The 22316-nt window shown below is 35.8% G+C and overlaps 1 long non-coding RNA gene across 1 annotated transcript; it reads right to left on the minus strand.

Annotated features, from left to right (window-relative positions):
• Window positions 1-5649: 5649 nt before the first annotated feature.
• Window positions 5650-10182, minus strand: LOC148941606 (uncharacterized). The gene is made up of 2 exons (XR_016143284.1): window positions 10081-10182; window positions 5650-6387 (listed from the first exon to the last, which is right to left on the minus strand). It is a non-coding gene; the product is annotated as an uncharacterized LOC148941606 (long non-coding RNA).
• Between the last annotated feature and the right edge of the window lie 12134 nt (window positions 10183-22316).

Raw genomic sequence — 22316 nt, forward strand, 5'->3', positions numbered from 1 at the left:
CCTCTGCATCACTTTGCCGACGATACCACGACCCACTCAGCCGTCCCTAAGCACGAAGACCCAATACAAAACTCTCTTTCCTTGTAAGAGAACCTTATGAAAGTCTAATAGTGGCCTGAGGTCTTGATGATCAATTTGAAGGCAACGACATCAAAAAAGCTTCTAATTATCTGTTCAATGATGCCACGCGAACATACTGGTATCATCTTAAAAGCTGGCGGTATAAACAGATTTTATGAGCTCTGTCTACTGGGGATTCATTTCTCCACCGATCTCTCTTGGAACAACCACCTTGATCGGGTGAGAACCTCCTGCACAAGAAAGCTGGGAGTTACTATTCGCTGCAAAACTTTCTTCCATCAAGCTCGCTCATCTCACTCTATAAGTCTTGCATCTTAACCACTTCCAGATGTGAATATCAGCTGTACGCCGGTTTTTTAAAAACGCAGTCGGTGCTGTTTTGACGGATTCGGAATGGGATAAATAGGGCGGGCTGCACCTCTACAAATTACTCGCTCCATCTTCTAACCAACAGATCTCACGAGCGTCGATGGCTGTTTTCTACAAGTACATGAATTTACCTCCCTCAGACGAGCTCTCTCGAATTGTGCACCCCTTTGTCCAGCCGACAAGGCAGACACGAAGGCCCACAGCTCGGTCCAATTATCTAAAGGAAGATACGCCGAAAACCGAGTACTTGAGGAACAGCTTCATCCGGCGTTGCACTTCTATCTGGAACGACCTTCCTGGGGATATTATCCCTGCAAATCCCTCTGTTGACACCTTCAAAAGAAGGTTCAATAGACATTCAAAACCTCGAGGCCATTGAAAGAGGTAAATGAATAGCGGCATATCAGATAATTTGAAGTACCTGGCGCCGTGAATATTGGAATAAAAAAAAAAAAAAAATATATGACCTTTCGATTTAATTTAACACTCCCCTCAATATTCCATGGAAGTTTCAACTATATACCCTTAACTGTTCCAGAGGTGTTTCAAACACTCATTTTTGAAAGCCTGGATGTATAAATAAATTCTCTTTCGATTCCGTTCAATATCAGCTTCAATATTCTCCGGAAGTTTCGGGGAATATCTTTGTGCATCTTATTATCTTATTGTCGTATGCGTAGTGTCTTTTGACTTAATTTAACATGCCCTGAAAGTTACTACTTAATGCCATTAGCCATTCTTGAAATATTGCAGATACACCCTTTTGACCACCTTGACGCATATAGTGTTTTTCTTCTTCTATTTAGTTCAACGTTTCTTCAACATTCTCCAAAAGTTTCAACTTAAAACCCTTAGTCTATTTGGACACCTAGGATCAAATATACCCCGCCTTTCAAGTAATAAAACCTATATATAAGCAATGGGTAACCTACAGAATTTACAGCTCCTGTCCCAAGGGCTGTGGAAGTCATGTCACCCTTCGAGGCACAGCCATTGCATCTTGAACTATTGTGAAGAAAAATGGGTATCTCTAAGTTTAGATGGAATATCTTTGGAGGAAGAGGGAGTGGGTCCTAAAAAAGGAGTCCTAGGTGGGTCCTTCAACGCCCTAAGAAAGGACTTTGAAGGGGCGCTGGGTGCCCTCAAATTACCTATGAGTGTTCGCAATAGCAACTTAACTTTCAATTTTTAATCAAATAAGCGATTGAAAAACCTCTTCGAGGTTTTTACGACCACTGATTCCATAGTTGTCAGGTCAGAATAAAAACAAAACGAAAATAAATAGTGCTTTGAATCCAAATCACTCTTTACTTAGTCAGCGCTATTGTGCTGTCTATGAATGGCAAAATTTTAGGGTCATTTAAACCTAGATAGTTCATATGCAGCTTTGGTAACTCAGAAAGTGCTATGTTTCACCGCAGAGACACACAAAATAAATCTGAAAAATATGTTTTTGGCCTTTTAACTGTTGCTGAGGACCAGCCATTTTTACAAAGGGGTTTTTAGGCTACCAAAAAGCTGCAAAACAATTTTGATATAAAAAAAAATTCCGTCTTTCAATAAATTCCGTATGGGGGAAAAGAGCTTATAGAGTGTTTTTGGAAAAAAGAAACTTCTAAATATTTTGAGAAACAAGAAGATGGGTAAAAAAGGATCAATGATTAGAGCTCGTTCAGTTTAAGCGGGCTAACATCAGTTTAAAAACGAATGTTATGTAGCATTTTACCGTAACCGATTGAATCTTTAATCAGACTAGTTCAAAAAGATGTCACAGGCGCTCTCCCCAGGCTTTATTATTGACAAAAGTAAGATCAGCGGTAATGCACTCTTCATAAATATATGATAAATGCGCAAACATTAATTGAGTTCTGAGAAGTCGATGGTTAAACTACTTTGACGTAACTGAAAACTCAGTAATTGACGAAACTGAGCTCCTTAATTTTCTTACAGTTATATTTTAGAATTAACCATCCGTTAATAAATAAAATTCCTACATTTTAGTGTCTTTGTCTTTAAGTAAAATGCGATAATTTCTATTTTCAATCCAAGGGGTTTCGAAAACATTTTTGTAAAACATTATAAAGTCGACATCGTAAAAAAGAAAAGATTAGCGCTTGACTATAATCATCGATAATACCATACTTAAGTTTTTATGGATTTTTCCTTTTATGCCAGGGTATTATTTTTCAACCCTACTTGGCGGTTAGGCGCTTGCCTCTAATTTTCAAATTAACCAATTATAACAGGTATTTGAAAAGGTAAGCCGTCTTTTAAGCGGCTAAAATATCAGAGTTACAATCTTGTATATACATATGTATCGTGAAATGCGGTATTTTTCTGATGAAAGAATGGTATGTGAACAGGTTAAAGGTTAAACTATCGGTATGATGAACAGTAAGTAAAGGTTGGGAATTATCTTTAACTTGTTAGCACTAGATTTAAAATGTTTGGACAAACCTGTGAATAACTAGAAATAATTATAGGCTTTGTAAATTAAATATGATCTCTTAGGATAATACTAACAAGGAATTTATTTATTTATTTAACGTTGCAGTTAATCAGTTTCTTACATCTTCATTTTGTGCTCGTATTTGCGCCGCGCGCAATGAGGCATGCAGTGTTTCTTTAAAGTGGGCTACTTAGATCAATGTTGCCAGTTTGGGCTAGTTTCAGCCGATTGGGATAATACAAATTGAATTTCGCTCTAAATTTTCAAAATCAGTCAAACTAGGCGAACAAATATACAGGTTAGCAGATGAGTTCAGTTAACTGTTAATTTCTAAAAATTGAGATAATTTGTGCAATTTTTTTCGTAAATGATGTAAACATCCGAAGGATCTGGCAACCAAGACTTAAATTATTGGCAAAGTCTACTGATTTAATCGGAGCAAGAGCAGTTTTCAATTGATTTTCAATGTTTTACTCATTGTAATATTCTATTAAAGATGCTTGCAAAAATTGTAGGATAGGAAAGAGGTGATGCCCTTGAGATTAAGGCAAGATTAAAGATTATTATAACTGTAAAATGAAATTGAGATTATCATAACCCTTTTGCCTATGGACATTTTCTCCCCCCCCCAATAATGTTAGGTCATTGTCGTGGCATGTATGTGGGGGAAGGGGTAGAGTCATTCTTACAGCAGGGAAAATCAGACTTAACTCTCAAGATTTTACAATTTTTCTACAATTTCTTGTATATACTACAGGCATCAGGAGACAAAGCATTACCCAGTTCCTGGTACCGGTACACAGCAGGCTTAATTCTCACTGTCAATCCTCGTGATTCTCGCTGTCGCTTGTCTTCAAATCGTAGATTCCCTAGTGCATCATTCTTAGCTGTGATTCGGTTTTGATACTCGTTCTCATATGTATTCTAAGCTCAAATTTTGTTTCGTTTCATTTTAGTTTACGATTCGTTGTGAGGCTCGTTGTCAGATGTCTTCAAAGTGTTCTTGAGATTCAGATTTATCAGGTATAATCATTACCTCACACTATTTTTCCATGCCTTTTGCTTTAGCTATTCGGATTGGTCTTGTTGCGTTGGATAATCCAGGCTGTTGTACAAGAGTTTTTTCAATTGGATTTTGTATATTGACACTGGATTCGATATTGATCGTCCTGAAATTATGTCCCATTGAATTCTGGACATTTGATTGTCCGCGTTGTTCTTCTTCCAACAACTCATGATTTTCTACGATTGTGAACTTGCATATTTTTTTTTTTTTTTTTTTTTTTTTTTTTTTTTTTGTCGTCCTTAATTCACACTTTAAATAAAACAAAGCAATTTGAAGAGATTACAAAGATGAAGCTTTTGCTTTGTAGTTCATTTTAATTTAGTTGATTGCCGCTCTTTAAGTTCAATTCAAAGCGATCGACTGAAAAAATATTCTTTCCAGTTTCTCCTAAGTTATCCTGATTTTTGCAAATTAGCTATTGCTATAACTCCAAAACCCCGTAAAGAATGCTGTCATCTGTTCAAATGTGAGTTTTCCCTAAGTCGTCTCTTATCTTAGCCCTGCTCCCCGTCGACCTATTTAGAGAGCCCTCCTCCCCGTCGGCCAGTTTAGAAAATTATTTATCATGTATTTTGTCAATAAAAGATCTTATCTTATCCATTTTATCTTGCCTTACCATGACTTTTTTTTTTTTTTTATTTCTTTATTTTTTTAATATTAATTTTTTTTTTTAGGGGAGAAAATGTTAGTGTACCATTGAGAACAAACTATCGAGCTGTTTTCGAGAAAAGGATATTCACAGATATATAAACAAAAGTTTCGCTGTTTAAAGACAAAATGTTAACAGTGTTGATAAGGCTAGAAAAAACACAATCATTACAAGAAAAGTGAAGAAACAAAAATCAAGCGTGGCCGACTATGTTGGAGCATTAAACTCCCAGTGACAGAGTTTTGAATTCAAGCTCGGCTTACAGGATTTTGAAGTCTAATCATTTGGTAAAAGTTAAAGTTTTGGAGAAAAAGTGATATTAGAATATTCTACGCATGTGGAACATATAGCAGAGGAGTGATCCCAAGTATAATGTTTTTCTAGAGTTTTTGTGGGAAGATAGAAATTCCCTATTTACTCCTTCAGAACTTTGAAGAGCAAGGTAAAAAAATCGAACAAAAATCTTTATTATTATCCAGTGGCAAGGAAAACTTTTAAAATCCATCGCGATATAGCCTACACGGATTAAAATTATCTTATGCAAAAATATATACCAAAAAAGGACTAGCTTTTCAGTCAGCACAAACACATAATATAACGCCCATAATTTTTTAAAAATACTTACAAGAGCTATGTTTTCCTTAATCCCCTTTTCCCAAATGTAGAAGTAGATAGAATTTTGAGAAGTGATTATCAAAATTGTGCTGATCTTATCTTAAGAGAAAAACACAAATTTCCTTGTGCAAAGAAGGAAAACAATATTTTTCCTTTTTTACTCTCCTTCAGAATTTATGACATATAACATACCACCTTTTGGATCATAAAGTCTAAACGAATCTTGTACCATTTCATCTATTGAAATTGCCGAGAAACTTGTTTCTACACTTTTGCAATGTTGGGAAGATGGCGTTTCTCGGCTTCTTGAAGGCTTTGAAAAGTAAGCAAAATTTCAAACAAATAACTGTCAGGCAGAACAGAAAATCAGCTTCATCAAGAAGAAACCTACTCAATATTTATAAAATATAGGCTTTAGGATCTTTGCAAAAGAGCATTCTATTAAAAGAAGGACAGTGTTATCAGCTAGTACTTAGTAGAAGAAGACCACCAGCTTGGATTTAATGGTGTCAATTTGTGAAAATTAGGGGGAGGGGGCAATAGTGTGTATTCAAAATATGGAGGGGGCAGTTTTCAATTTTTTTTCATTTTTCCCAATGAAAATGCAAAAACAGTCGGTATTCCTGTACTAAACGCACTCTTTTATATAAGGCAATGCATACCAATCACGAAATAAACAAAGATGCGTGATGAAAACAGATTTACAATGCCTTCTGGGATGTAAACAAAGGCAAGAACTGTATTTAATTTGTTGTTTTTTGGGTTTTAGGGTGGGAAAAGGTACCTAGGTTAGGTTAGGCTACATATTTAATATATGGTATGCTTTGCCCCCCCCCCTCTAATGTTCAAATATATAGCCCAAATTTGTTTCTAAACTATTATATATTCATCCAATTTTATTTTATTTCATTAGCATTAACCAAACTAGCACTATATAAAAGGGTGCGTTTAGTACAAGAGTACCAAACAATCAATTAAATACCAAAAAAAAAATTTTTCAAAATCTAAAGAAGTGGACAAAAAACACCCCAACCCCATCCCCTCCAAAAAACTAATTAAATGATGCTAATATGAGTTCAGACATTTTGAACCCTTAAAAATAATCATCAAGTGTTTAGCTCGGCACCGCTACTGATCTTCAACCGTTTCATCAAATCCCTGAAAAAAAAATTACAGTTACAATTTTTTTTTTTCCTATATTTTGTATGCTGGGGTTTCAATGACTCCCAATTTAGTGTTAGCTGATTTCAAATATATAAGTTTTATCAGCCTTAGTCTTATCCATCAAAAGTTACGCGCCTGAGAAAATTTGCTTTATTTTCAAAAAAAAGGGGGAAACAACCCCTAAAAGTCACAGAACTTTAATGAAACTCAAACAATCAGATTCAGCGTATCAGAAAACCCTACTACAGAAGTTTCAAGCTCCTCTGCAAAAATGTGGAATTTTGTATTTTTTGCCAGAAGAAAGATCAGGGATCCGTGTTTATTTGTTTGTTTTTTTGTTTTTCTTTCCCAGGGGTGATTATATTGATCCTGTAGTCTTAGAATATCGAATATCGTGTAATAAAAACATACGACTATAGAAGTTTGTTTTGTAGGTTAATTCGTAAGTTACGTCAGAACAAAATTTCGAGAAACCCATTTAGCCAAAAAACAAGTAAAATTAATACGCAAATTTCGTTTTATTTATTCTTGTACGGTGAGCCAAAATCAAAACTGCATTAATTCAAAAACGTTCTAAATTAAACAAAAAAAAAGTTTTTTTAACTGAAAGTAAGGAGCGACATTAAAACTTAAAACAAACAGAAATTATTCCGTATATGAAAGGGGCTGTCCCCTCCTCAAAGCCTCGCTCTTTACGCTAAAGTTTGACTCTATCTCACAACTTTATTTTTTAAAACAATAAAAAACTTTAGCGTAAAGAGCGAGGTGCTGAGGAGGGGACAGCCCCTTTCATATAAGGAACAAATAGTGACGAAGACCACACTGCCTTTCCATAACAAACAACAAAAGCACGAAGAACAATAGGGAAGTAATTTCTGTTCCTTTTAAGTTTTAATGTCGCTCCTTACTTTCAGTTAAAAAAAACTTGTTTTTTTTTTATTTAGTACAGATAAGAGTTCACAGGACAATACAAAAAAAAACCCTTAAAATAAGCAATAAACTTAAAAAAAAACTCCAAGTACCGATGAAAGTATAACATCCTTTCAACGTTACTCTTGGGTGAGTAGCCCCCCTCCCCCTGGATACGGCCGTGGTACTTATATTAAAATATTTCTTATAAAAAAGCAATTTTGCCAATTCGGTATAGTCGTCTACTTTCCGAATGTATCAGAAGTCACTATATACTTTTCAAAATTAGGCCATTTATACTCTTATAGATTGTGATAATCGGGACTCAGTAAGGAATAGTTTTAGAATTTATATACCTCTTTTTCTTCATGTTGGCTTTTTCTTCTTTTTCTTCATGTTATCAATTTCTATTTTATTTCTTTACCTTTGACAAGTGTACTGTACATTTAGGCATATTTTATTTCTTCCTCCTCATAAATATTCCCCCACCCCAATTACAAAAATTTCTTCCCAGTAGTTTTTCCTATATTAAAAAAATATTGAGGAAATGTTGTCCAGTTAGAAAAGCTTTAAACAACTGAAGCTGATTAAAGACGTTTTTCTAAAAATTGCACTTTTAAAATACATTGTTTATCCAGTGAAAATGCAAAGAGTTTGTTATTCTGTTCTAATAAGCGCTAGTCAAATTAACACCCTTTAAGAATACCGGGCACCAGGACCGTATCCAGAATATTTTCGGGGGTGGGGGGTTACAAAAAGATTTTTTTCTGGGGGGATGGTTAAAATACTTTTAAAAAAACATATAAAACTTGTTGATACTTATTTGTTTTATGTTTTTGAGACATGGACAACTCGGGGGGGGGGGACTTCGGGTGGGGGGTGGGGACCCTAACTCCCCTAGATACGACCATGTCGGGTAAATTTACCAACGTATATCCCATAAAAAGGTTTATTTTATCAGGGGCACCAACTCACTAAAACATTGGGTGGAGGAAATGATTTTTTCTCTATTTTTTAAAAATGAGGGCACGAACAAGGAGATTTTTCAAGATATACGGTTGGCAATTTATTTTTTCCCAATGGAAATAGAAAAGCGGCATTTTTAGAAATCTAGGGGGAAATTTCCCCCTCCCAATTGGCAACTATATATGCTATCAATTCGGTGTTGGCATCTGCTTTTCGAACACATCTCAAGTCGTCGCGTGCTCTTCCAGATTTGACGGTTCGATGTCTTTCTAAGCTCCGATAATCGGAATTCAATAAGCAATTTTGACAGAAGAATTTCTTAGATAGAAGAGATGTAACCAGTATCTATTTTTATTCGTATTTTATAAATGCATTTTCCCACGTATTGGTACACTGGGAAGTTAGGAGCTCCCACTTTATTTCTTCAGCTTTGAAAAGTAAGCAGTAAATTCGGGTATAAATTTTTTTCCATCTGCCGCGCAAGGGTCGTATTCTTTAGTTTATACGGTTCAGTAGGAAATAGGACTCAGAATTCGTCTGCATAACCGACATGATAGTCTTTTGTATAGCTTGATTTATTTAAGCAGATGTTTCGAAATAAAGCGTCTTTAAGAAATGCTATCATCTTACGCAAATACCGATTTCCGGATATCCGATGATATTTTACGGTAAAATAATTACCGCGCGTTTCGTACAATTAAATAGAGGGAGCATAATATTAGAAAGTGGAAAAAAAACTACAAATTATTTTATGAAGGGGTCACTTTTATTTTATATATCGTATCAATAAAAGATGCGTGTTAAATTCTGTTTTATATTTTACATAAATTTTATAATAATTTTCTTATAGCCTATAAATAAAAGATGTTTAAGACATATTGTTTAAGGTGATTATTGTGTGATTATTGACTCATTAGAAATATGAGTAAGCTAATAGAGCCGAAAACAGAAAATGCTTCATAAAATATTTGTGAAAATGTCATCAGCGGTAAATTATGAGTGTCAGTAAATCTTAGATGAGTAAGGTCAAAACCTCGTTCAAGTGCACATTTGTCTCAATTGTTGGATTAGGATGACAGTTTTTTTTTTTTTTTTTTTCTTGACAAGTAATTACCTCTAAAACATAATTAGTTTTATATGGGTTATTTTTGTGTGTGACTGTTGAATCACTTGAAAACGAGCAAATATGGATGTGACTGGAGTTGGAGTAGGTCAACTCTTCTTACTTAGAGGTAATAATCATCCGAAAACATAAAAATTTTCCCAAAACATAATAAAAAAAAATATTTATAGCAACGTTCTCAATGTTAGAGTATGGAAGAGTCACTTTTTTTTAACGTTCATCTTACACGCGGTAATTTTTGTTTGACTTTTAACTCACTTCAGCAGTGAAAGAATTTGGATGTGGATGGGGGTGAAGGTTGGTATTTTGCTTACTCAAAGCTAAGAGTCATTCGAATACAGAAAATGTTCCCAATTATGTAACAACAAAACGTTCATAAAATATCATTAATGTTACATTATGGAAGTGCAACTTTTTATATTTTCATTGTATCTAAGGTATTTACATAAATTTTATTTTATATAAATTTTATAATATTCCATGTATAAGAAAGGTGTTCATTTTGCATAAAACGATTCTTGTGTTATAATTAAATGAATAGAAAAATAAGTAAGCTAATAGACAGCCGAAGACAGAGCATGTTTAAGGAAATATTTTAAAAAATATCATCAACGGTAAATTAGGAAAGTCCCACTTTTTTTTCTAAAGGTTCAGTTTATATAGGATAATGTTTGAGGCAATTGACTCACCTAACTCACATAAATGTGGATGCGGTTGGGGTTGAAGCAGTACAATTCTCCTTAATCAAAGCTAATAGTCAGCCAAACACACACAACAACAAAAAAAATCCTGAAACATAGTAACAAAATATTAGTCAACGTTTAATTATTAAGTTTCACTTATTTTAATGTTGATTTTCCACAGGAATTTTTATGTGATTAATATACTGACTATTATAGTATTTCATTTGACTATTTATGTGACTACTATATAGGATAATATTTGTGTGGTTCTTGACTCACTTAACAATTGCGTAAATGTGGATGCAATTGGGGTTGAAGCAGGAAAACTCTCCTTAATCAAAGCTAATCGTCTGCCAAACGTAAAAAAAAAATTCCTGAAACTTAGTAACAAAATATTTGTCAACGTTAAACTATTAAATTTCACTTTTTTTAATGTTGGTTTTACACATAATAATTTTTATGTGACTATTAACTTCCTTGAAAAGCGAGTAAATTTGAGTGTAACCGTGGGCTGAAACAGGGCAACTCTCCTTACTTAAAGCTAAAACTCCGTCAAAAACATAAAATGTTTCCCAAAACGTAGTAACAAAATATATGGGAAAATGCCATCAATGCTAAATTGTAAAATGTCACTTTTTTCGAAATGTTCTTTTTAAACAGGATAATTTTGTAGGACAATTAACTCACCTAACAAGTGACTAAACGTGGATTTGGCTGAGGGGAAAGGAAGGCGCTTCTTATTATTGAAAACTAATAGCACGCCAAAAACTGGAAGTATTTCCCAAACGTAATGACACAATGTTGGTAAAAATGCCATCAACGTTAAACTGTGGAAGTGTCACTTTTTTTCGAAATGTTCATGTCGTGCAAGATAGTTTTTGTGTCTTAGTTGACTCACTTGAAAAGTGACTAAATGTAAATGTGGAGGAGGAGTTGAAGGAGGTCTTGTTAAAGGAGTTGAAGGAGGTCTTTACTTAAATAGTTGAAGGAGGTCTTTACTTAAAGCTAATAACAAGCCGAAAGCAAAAAATGTTTCCCAAAATACAGTAACAACAGTTTTGTGAAAATGTATTCAATGATAATTTATAAAATTATCACTTTTTTGCTTGATGTTCCCTGTTATTATTAACTAAATACGCCTTAGACATGTTGTTGTGATTATTGACTCACTTGAAACGTGATTGAATTTCATGCGGTTTCTTGTAATGGAGGACTACTTTCTAAGCCAAAATTGATAGAAAACAGAAAATAATTTTAAAATATTGAAGCAAAGGATTATTTTGTAGTATCGCCCTCCCCTTAAGATTCTGGAGCTCCTTCCTTGCTAATCTACGTCGAGCCTATGCCCGAGAAGTAAAAACTATACTATTTTCGGCTACAATTTTTTTTTTCGTCAGTGTGTCTAACTTCCAGAGTCTCTTGCTAAATAGTGAGAAATTTAGATTCTTACTTTTAAAAAGTTAGACTAGATTTGTTTTTTATTTTGAAACATATCTTCCCGCCTCTACCAGAATTCAACACTTCGACGGCGACAACACAGCCTTTCGTATTTTTCGACTCAGCTAACCCCATCTTTTTAACCCCGGTGCTCAGAAATTTTCTGAGGGGCAGTTAGGTCTTGCTTGTTTGTAAAAGAAAACTTGAACAAAATTAGAACGAAGAGGCTTTTAATATCCTGTGCCTTAAATATAATAAGCATGCCCTTATTAACATGAAAAAAGGGATTTCAATTAAAGATTGGGGGAAAAACAATTGCTCAATTTTTGACAAATTTGACATATGAACTGACTCATTATCCAAAAATCATATGATATTTGCAACTTAAGTAGCAGTCATGACCGTGTTTTGATTTACTCTATAAAGAAAAGATGTATGATTCAAGCTAGCAGAAGTTTGCAGCAAAAATAAATACCCAAATTAATTATTTTTCGCAGTATGCTACCTCGAAGTGAAACACATTGACTAATTTATCATAATCACAGTCAGCAGCAGCTTAACGACTTTTGGCTTTTTCTAATGAATCATAACAATAATGTGCTTTAGTCCAATCTCAAAACCACAGTGTTGAAAAATGTAAATGGGAGGGGCGGTTCCCTAAATGGTTGTTACATTACTATCAAATGGGACAAGAAAGATCCTTTCCTCGAATTGGGACGTTTCCAATGATCTACAGGATTTGGCAGATATAGGTGAGAATTATATCAAAATAGCCGTTTTTGGTTCAAAGTCAACAGTAGAATAAAGCAGAATTGGATGCGCACGGAGTCCAAGGTGTTGTGACCTTTAAAGCATTTTGTGAAATATCACAGCATTTTTAGTGACTCTTTTCAGCTGTAAATTCTCTTATGGAGGGGACAACTTCAAAAACAAAAAATTAGGAAAATAACAGAAAATATAACATACGATAAGAACAAGCGTTAGGACCTACAGATGTCATGGAAATCAAAGGACATAAGCCCCCCCCCCATTGAAAGCACCAATAACAGCTTCGTTATGTGTCGTTACTTCTGGCAGTTATAAGATGGCTAGTTTGGGGGCGTTTAGCTTATAAAACAAATACTACCAACTCAGAGACGGCATTGCTCTTATGGCATTATAATCTGAGTTGTCTTGCTTTTTTAAATTTATTAATAAATCTTAAAACGAGAGAAACTTAAATTGAATATGCAAATCAAGCTTGAAACGAACAAAAATCACCACAAACAAGAGTTTGGGTAAGACCTCCTTCTCTCACTGTAAAAGTCTAAAACCTTCTGCGTCATTGGCGCTTTACTGAAAACCAGTTTTATGACAAATATTTTCTTTTGTACTTAATATTGAAAATAAACATTAAAATTATAGTAACATTTTGAACTGATGAGCTTTCAGCAATTAATATCGTTATACATCAAATATTCAGTTTAATTTATTAGCTCTTTTTAAAGTTGTTAGAGACGAATATAGTGTCCCTACAAACAAGTATTTGGATACTGCCTCCTTTCCTAACTGTAAATAAAACCAAAAGCCTACTGCGTCATTGGTGCTTAACTAAAAACGGATTATATTACAAATATTTTCTTTTCCAGTTCTTACAGTATTGAAAATAAAAATATAATTACAGTGAAATAAACTCTTGAACTGATGAATCTTTCAATAATTAATATCATTATACATCAAATATTAAATTTGATGCTGTTTATACTTTCCAAGACTGTTCAAGACGCATATAGTTTTGGGCATGGAGGGACTAGATTAAGCTTCGGTCTCTTTTGACTCTTTAAAAGTGAACTAGAACTTTCTATTTTCAATCAAATGAGCACTCTCTGAAGTTTATACGAGTATCCCTTCAATAAAAACTATATATATCCCCAGAGTATAACTTACAACGCCTATCCCTGGGTCCTGGGGGATTGTGTCAATCCTGGAGTTTTAATATCTGATGGTTTAACTATTTTTAACAAAAGGGTCAATTGAAATTCTCATCGGTTGGGTTTATCTCTCCTATACGCCCAAAGCTTTTGAGGATAGGAGGAACAGGTTGCGTTCTGATCTTTTTTCACTGAGAAAATGAACTGCACATTTCAATTTCCATTCGACTGAACCCTCTCTGAAGTTTATACGAGCATACCTTCCATAAGAACCATATATGCCCCCAGAGAAATACTTACAACGCCTGCCTGGCCCGGAGGGGGGGGGGGTTGTCGACACAGGAGTTTTCTTATATGATCTTTGAACTATTTTTAACAACATGGCTACCTCAAATTTTATCAGATATATTTGGGGGAAAAGGGCTTGGGGGGGGGGGGGGCTAGTTGCCCTCCGAATACTTTTAATTCTTGAAACGGGCACTAGAACCTTCTATTTCCAAACGAATGAGACCTCTTCGGAATTTATACGATAACCCCTTCTGTGTGAAGTGCCTCTGGGAAAAAAAATAAATGGAGTGTGGGGGGAGGCTAGCTGCCCTCCAATCACTTTTGACTCTAAAAAGGTGAATTACAACTTTCAATTCCCAATCAAATGAGCCCTCTAAGGAGTGTTATACGACCATCCTTTCCATAACAACCATATATGCCCCCAGGGCATAACTTACAACGTCTACTTCCGGGCCCTGGGGAGCTGTATCGACACCGGAGTTTTTTTTATCAGAACTTTTAACTATTTTTAACAAACTGCCTATCTCAAAATTTTTATCTGATGCATTTAGGGCGTGGAGGAGGCGGGGCTAGTTGCCATCCGATCTCTTTTGACTCTTAAAAAGTGAACTAGAACTTTCAATTTCCAATCAAATGATCCCTCTTTGAAGTTTATACGAGCATCCCTTTCATAAGAACCATATATGCCCCAAGGGCAAAACTTGTAACCCTTCCCCCTTAAGACTGTGGGGGGAGTGTCCTGCTCAAACATATAATTTCCAGAACTTTCAACTACGTTGAACAAAGTGGCTATATCAAATTTTTGATGGGATGTGTTTGGGGAAATGGTGGGCGTGGAAGGGGTGTCAGTAACCTTAGAATCACTTTCGACTATTAAAAAGGGAACTAGCCATTTAAATTTCCAATCGAATGACCCCTTTCTGAAGTTTATACGACAAAGTTGTCTATACGAAACCTTATATAGCCCCAGGGCATAACTTACAACACTTGCCCTGAGGGCTGTGGGGGAGTTGTCATCCTCAAAGACCTAATTTCCAGAACTTAAAACTATGTTTAATAAAATGGCTATCTCAAAATTTTGATTGGATGTGTTTGGAGAAAAGGTGGGCGTGAGAGGGGTTAGTTGCCCTCCAATCACTTTTGACTATTATAAAGGGCATTGGCTATTTGAATTTGCATTCGAATGAACCTTTTTTGAGATTTCTACGACAACGCCTTCTATAAAAACCTTATATACCCCCAGGGCATAACTTACAACCCTTGCCCTGAGGGCTGTGGGGGATTGTCGTCCTCAAAAACATATTTTCTATCTGGAATTCAACTACGTTGAACAAAATGGTTATCTTAAAATTTTTGATTGGATGCGTTTGGGCGAATGGGTGGCGTGAGAGGGGTTATTTCCCCTCAAATCACTTTTGATTTTTGAAGAGAGCGCAAGCCTTTTGGATTTCCAATTAATTTTGTTCTTTTTTATATCTCTATAACACCAACTTGTATAAAAACCTTGCATGCCCCTAGGCCAAACATTGCTAACCTTGCCTTGAGGGTTGTGGGGGAGTGTCCTCTTCAAAGATATAATTTATATCAGTAAAATAAATCCGATGAACAAAATGAATACGCTCTCAAAATTTCGATTGGATGTGTTTGGGGGAATGATGGGCGCGGGAGGGGGCTAGTTGCCCTCCAATCACTTTCGACTACTAAAAGGGCATCAGCCCTTTGAATTTCCAATCGAATGAGCCTTTTTTGAAGTTTCTACGACAACGCCTTCTATAAAAACCTTATATACCCCCAGGGCATAACTTACAACCCTTGCCCTGAGGGCTGTGGGGGATTGTCGTCCTCAAAAACATATTTTCTATCTGGAATTCAACTACGCTGAACAAAATGGCTATCTCAAAATTTTGATTGGATGCGTTTGGGGGAATGATGGCGTGGGGGGGGGGGGTCAGTTGCCCTCCAATCACTTTTGACCCTTAAAAAGAAACTAGAACTCTCGATTTCCGTTCGAATGAACCCCCTTTTAAGTTTCTACGACGACGCCTTCCGTATGAAGTGCCTCTGGGAAAAAAAAATAATAATAAAAATATTGGAGCCATGTGGCCTTTACTATAGGCAACGCTATAGCGTTGCCTCTGATACTGAAGCATTATATATAAAACTTACATTATTATATAACATAATCTTACTTATATATATATAACATAATCTTACTTATATATTATATATATATATATATATATATATATATATATAACATAATCTTACTAAAGACTTATATATATATAAGTCATCGTAAGGACTCTAGAAACTACTTTAAATGAGAATGCTAAAATATCATATATGATATGCTATGTTACTAATTAAAACAAAGGCTTATATATATATATATATATATATATATATATATATATATATATATATATATATATATATATATCCTCCTGGGACCTGGTGTCCACGTCTGTGGACACCCCCATAAAATATTTTTTGTGCAAAGGCCTCGCCATCTAGCAAAGATTTCGTTGTTTCAACGTGCTTTTTGGACCTGGAAAGTCATCTACGATTTTTTTCAGAAAGTTTCTGCGACTTTTAGTGGTGTTTTGACAATATATAAAAGGGTAAAATAAGGAGGTGAAAAAAAGTAAAGGTAAGAAAAAAAAAAGAAACTAATGAGAACAAGTCCTGACAAAAATCAGGTGTACTCTCTTGATTGTAGACAGTGCTTAGATAGTTTTAAAAGCAGTTAGTTTGATAAGTGCCATCTTTTGGAACTTGGAAAACCTCCATGTCCACGTCTGTGGACAGGCGGTTCCAATCGAGTAAAAAGCTAGGGTTGATTTTTTTTAGTTCAAATCTTGATTCTAATGGGGATATCAGAGGCCAATGATTGTATTATTTACTAAATTGGCAACAACCTAGCCGCCACTCACCCATAAGAAATCGCCACCCCTGTAAAGTGTCCCCCCCCACCCCCCATCTGTCTCCCATACCTTTTTCTTCCTTACATTATAAAAAACTTGTATTCCCTTTTTTGCAAATAAAATCAACCAAAATCACAACCCGTAAGTCTGCTAAAAATTAAACGATTTTGTATATATTATTTTTTCATTGTTGAATATTTGGTTATTTTATTTGTTACCCTTTTTATCTTTGTATTTTATGACCTTAAAAATATTTTATAGTTATGACCTATATTTATGACTTTTGTATTTTGTGTTTTCTGACTGTTACCTGTCGTGTTTTCGTTACAGTGGTAACTATGTGTTGTTATTGTATTTTTTTTTTTACTAAGAAATACAAATTTGGTCCACTAGGTTTTGTGATAGTTCTTTTGCCAATCTCTATCTATCTATCTATCTATCTATCTAGCTATTAGTTTCAAGCTTACTAAACCTGTTCCTGTATTGTAGTTTCCCTTGATGACGCCCTTGGAATGCTCGATGAGAGTGACCTGGACATCTCTGATTTAGATGATGATGAGGAATGGATAAAAAACCACTCCTTGTCGTCTTCAGACTCTGACGGTGAACCAGCTGTTGCAGCCATTCTGTCATCAAGCAGTTATGCTGTTCTTCCAAATGTTGAAAGTGAAGAATCTGATGACAACGCACCCTTAGCAACCCGTGCCAAACGCTTGAAGGCTGACAAAGTAGCAGCAACCTTGTCCTGGAGGAAGTCTAGGCGGTTTGATAATCATCGTGGCCCGGACGTGGGCCCCGCTCATTTCCAGGACCGCGACAACTGTAGTACAGAACAATTTTTTTTGCAATATTACCCGGAGAGCTTCTTCAAACGTACAGCTGTTTGCATGAACTACAACTATCAGTTGGCCCACCACACAATCTTGAATGTAACTCCAGACGAGCTGAAAATTTTTGTTGGCATTGTCGTCCTGATGGGGAACCTCAAGTTTCCTCGGATCCGCATGTACTGGTCTGGGAAGTTTAGGGTGGAAGCCATATCACAAAAGATGACTCGAGACAGATTCTTCACAATCCGGTCGAACCTGAAGTTCGTTGTTGATTCAGAAATCTCAGACGAAAAAAAAACCAAAAATAGGCTTTGGAAGGTGCAGCCGATCCTTGACAACTTCAGGAATATCTGTCTCCAGTTGCCACGGGACAGGAACTGTTCAATTGACGAACAGATGATACTCTTCCAGGGTATGTCGACTCTCAAGCAATATGTCCCTAACAAGCCCAATCTGGTTGGATTAAAGAATTTTGTCCTTGCCAGCTCCTCAGGGCTGATACTTGATTTCCAAATCTACCAGGGAGCCACCACCCTGGGAGAACAGCTGGTAGCACATGGCTTGTCAGCTGGGATCGTACTGCGCTTGTCTGAGACCCTACCAGAAGGTAGATACCTCTATTTTGACCGATTCTTCTCGTCTGTTAAGCTTCTCGACATGCTGGCTGAAAGAAAAATAAATGCGACCGGAACTATCATGAAGAACCGTTTGGGTGCCAACGGTCCAACGCTTTTTACCGAAACAGAAATGAAAAGAAAGGGCAGAGGAACCTCTGTCATGTCTGTGCGCTCAGATAGAAAAGTAGCCGAGACCCAGTGGTTTGATAACAAAGTGGTTCTCCTGTCTTCAAACTGCAAAGGTATAGAAGAGGAGAAAGAGGTCAAACGATATGACAAGCGCCAGGGGTCTTACGTGCAGGTCAAATTTCCACAAATAGTCTCCGACTACAACACCTACATGGGTGGGGTCGACCTTGTGGACCGCATGGTCAGCTATTACCGATTTGAGACGCGTACTAAAAAATGGACTGTGCGTCTGTTTCATCATTTTGTGGATACTGCACTAGCCAATGCATTTCATGAGCTGAAGGGCCATGGCCCAGAAGTTTCTGGTGACCTCAAACAGCTCATTGATCTTCGTTTCAACGTGGCCGAGTTTTTGCTCAATTCTGGAAGCTCGGATTCACAAGGTCAAGAAAATAGCAACGAAGAGCCATTGGGTGAAACTCAACACCGTGTTTTGAGTGTGAAAAAGAGGCCAATCCCTCCACCATATGCCAGAGCTGCACTGCATCTACCAGAATTTTGTGACTTGGCGAATGCAGCCCGGTGCAGAAGGCCTGGATGCTGCAAAAGGTCAAGATGGATGTGCTCGCAGTGTAAAATCATTCTCTGCTTGACACGAGACAACAACTGCTTCAAGAAATTTCATGAAGAGTAATGTTTTGTTTTCAACGTTTTGACAAATCTCTTTTAATAGACGAAACAGATTTTTACTATACTCTTAGCTCGATAGGGACCCAATGTCCACACCTGTGGACATCCTCCAGAGGGAGGGAGGGGGGTTCAACTTTTTTTTTAGTTGATCAATGGTCAAAATGATTTTTTTTAAGTAAACTACAAAGAAATGAACATAATCAGAAAAGTATTTCTATGGTCAGGTCTCAGGAGGATATATATATATATATATATATATATATATATATATATATATATATATATATATATATATATATATATATATATATATATATATGCCGTAATTAGTTTAAAATATATATTTTATTAATAAAAAATACTTGCTCATGATCAAACAAAAATAGAAACAACCTATTTAAAATGTTCTCTGTGCGCAAAGCCCACACCGGCCAACCTTCCTAAAATTTTTGATTCAAATTGATTTCTTAATATAACTATCATTTTTCTTTTAAAAAAAAAACGAGAGAATCTCTTCCCTCAACCTTTTTGATTTTTAAAAAATGTCCCAAAAACAGATATAAATCACCTTATCCGTACATAATATGGACCATAATATGGGCATAAATATGGACCAGGCCTTGAGATCGAGGCTGAATCTCACCCTTCCCAAATGTTTTATTCTATCTCTGAGTAATAAAAATTCATCCTATCACCCACTCTATTGCCACCCATTATTCTCTGTAGGCTTATACGCATTAAAATCTTTTTTTTTTAATAATTGAATATTTAAGTGAAAGGCTTATATAAAATAATCAAATGCAACTGATTCAACATAACAGGGCAAATTTAAAAGTGAAAATAAATTTTGAAAACAACATTTCACAAAACTCCATTCAAGAGTCTCTTGTAGGGCCCAACAACTCAATCTTTGGTCCTAATCGCATCGCAATTTAATCGTAATCCTGTAACTTTTAACCACACACCATTCTTCTGAATCCACCGATGTATCGCATACATACATCGCTACATCACTAAATACCAGCTATACATCGCATATACGCTGTAATTCTCTTCCCCCCTACCAGTATTACTACAACATAAATAAAAAAAGAAACACCCTCAGTTCCTCCCCCCTCCATTAGAGGCTGCGCTTGAAGAAAGCCGCCCCCTTGCCCCCCTCTGGCTATGCCTTTGAACCAAGAAGTGCAAAAACAGATAAGGAATTTTGAATGGAATTCAAAACAACTAGCGCCCCTGACAGTGTACTATTATCCAGCAAAACTAAGAAAGTTCTAAGCTCAGGTCACTTACAGGTCTAATTTTATTCTGAGATATATAGATACTGCTGAAAGCAGGCATATTTTTTTCTTTTTTTTTTAGACTGTTTCTATTAAATCGGTAGAAAGTTATATGTTGAATAAGACCCATCTTTCAGGGAAGGGGGTAGACCTGTAGAAATTATTCCGTAGCGTAGGGAAGAAAACTGGTCTACCCCTCTCTCTGCAAGACCAGCCCTCAGATTTATTTAAAATTACTCAATTAATTATAGAAAAATGAAAAAAATCAGACCAGTGGCGTAATTTCGTCAAAATTCTGGGGAAGGGGTAAATTTGGAGCCAATTATCCCAAATCAACTGAAACTGATAGTGAAAACTGAAAAATTATCCATATATTACCATAAAGAAAACTGACCCGTTTTGCTGGATACTTAAATTATGCAGGCTTATCTTAGTTTTGATTAGATATTTTGCAGAAATTAAATTTCAGCTGGGGGTTAAGCTGAGATCTGGGGGGGGGGGGACCTGGGTAGTAAATTACGCCCCTGAGTGATACATATAAAATATTGCATAAATAAACGAATGGAAGATTTGTGTTTTATTTTTTCGAGATGTAATATAACCCTGAATTATGAATGTTATATGAATGTAATGTGAATGGCATTCACTTGTTAATTCAGGGCAAATTCAGGGTGAATTAATTCAGTTAATTCAGGGCAAACCCTGAATGACATTGACTTGTGAATTTGCACATGGTAGTACCCATAAAACTCCTTTGAAAAGGGGTCGAACTCATTGTGTGAGAGGAAAGGACGTGAATTCATAGGAACATCTTTCAGCCATATCAGTGTAGTCATAACATGATCAGAAAGTCTGATTGAAGGCATGAAGATGTTTCCTAGCATTAATGAGAATGATCCTCCCCCCATAAAATTTTCGGGCATAAATGTCCACCTTTTATTATTTCAGACATAAATTTAAGATATCTGTTTTTAAACAGATCTTTAGGCCATGGAGCCTTTTTGAGGATTAGTAGATTGTTGTGTAATTATTGTACTGTTACATGGAAAATAGATCTATCTCTCTATCTATCTATGTAAACTCCTAAGACTTTAGCCACAGATAAAGAAAGAAACTACTTATTGAAAATTTTGTGACTCAAAAACTTCTTGTTCTTTGTACTAAGGGAATACCAAGAATCCCCAGAAGGTATTAAAATCCATCAGGTTCTAAAAAAAGCAGGATTATTTGCCTTTTCGGAGATAAGCTTTCGAAAATATGTTTAGCTTTCGAAAATATGTCACAGGTTTAAACCAACGATTTTAAAGCCCATTTTTTACCAAAGAGTTATATGAAAGTATATTTTCTTTTTTTCTTTAGTTGGTATTCGTAGTGATACACACCCCCTTCCTTAGAAGCTCAAAAATATATCTGAAAAAGCAAAATGTTGCAGCATTCGGAAAAAAATACGACGGTTTCGGGGTATAAACATCACCTTTTCAAACCCTTTCCCTCCCTTCTCCCCCCCCACAGATACACACTTGGAGAATTATATGCATAATATAGGATAAAACAAATATATAACTTACACCCTAATAAGGAAGACAAAGTATTTGCTTGAATTTATGCATGGATGGTTTCTATAACTCGAGCAATTCGGTGATCAGGGCCAAAGCCGAAATAATTATCTGACTCGTAAAAACGTAACAAAACTGGATGTAAACAAGTGTATTATGCCTTTTTTGTCTACCCCCTTCCCCTACCTTCCACCCCTAAAAAATCCTTGTGCAAAACGCCCCCCGAAAAAAATTCTAGATGTGGCCCTGTTAAGGACTCTTCGGCTGCCTGAATTCCTACTACACATGCTTCAGAAAGTAAAACATGTTGGTGGACTGAAAGAAATAATGTATAAGAATTAACGACCTATTAATTTGAATTTATTCAGGGTAGCCATTTACTCTCACCAAGATCCACGTCATTTTCAACTTCTCTGATTGGCTAGGAACGATTATGTGACAGCAGTCGGTTTCAATCATCACTCTTACGATAGTATCATGAGACTAAATAGGCAAAAACCCATAAAATATGATATATGGTTGTTGGTTCTGAAGGTAACTGAGAATGCTACCAACTTTATGCCTATGAATGCAAAACTACC

Source organism: Artemia sp. Qi Xiang Cuo, chromosome 18 (genome assembly GCF_049724085.1).
Source record: "Artemia sp. Qi Xiang Cuo chromosome 18, ASM4972408v1, whole genome shotgun sequence".
NCBI lineage: Eukaryota > Metazoa > Arthropoda > Branchiopoda > Anostraca > Artemiidae > Artemia > Artemia sp. Qi Xiang Cuo.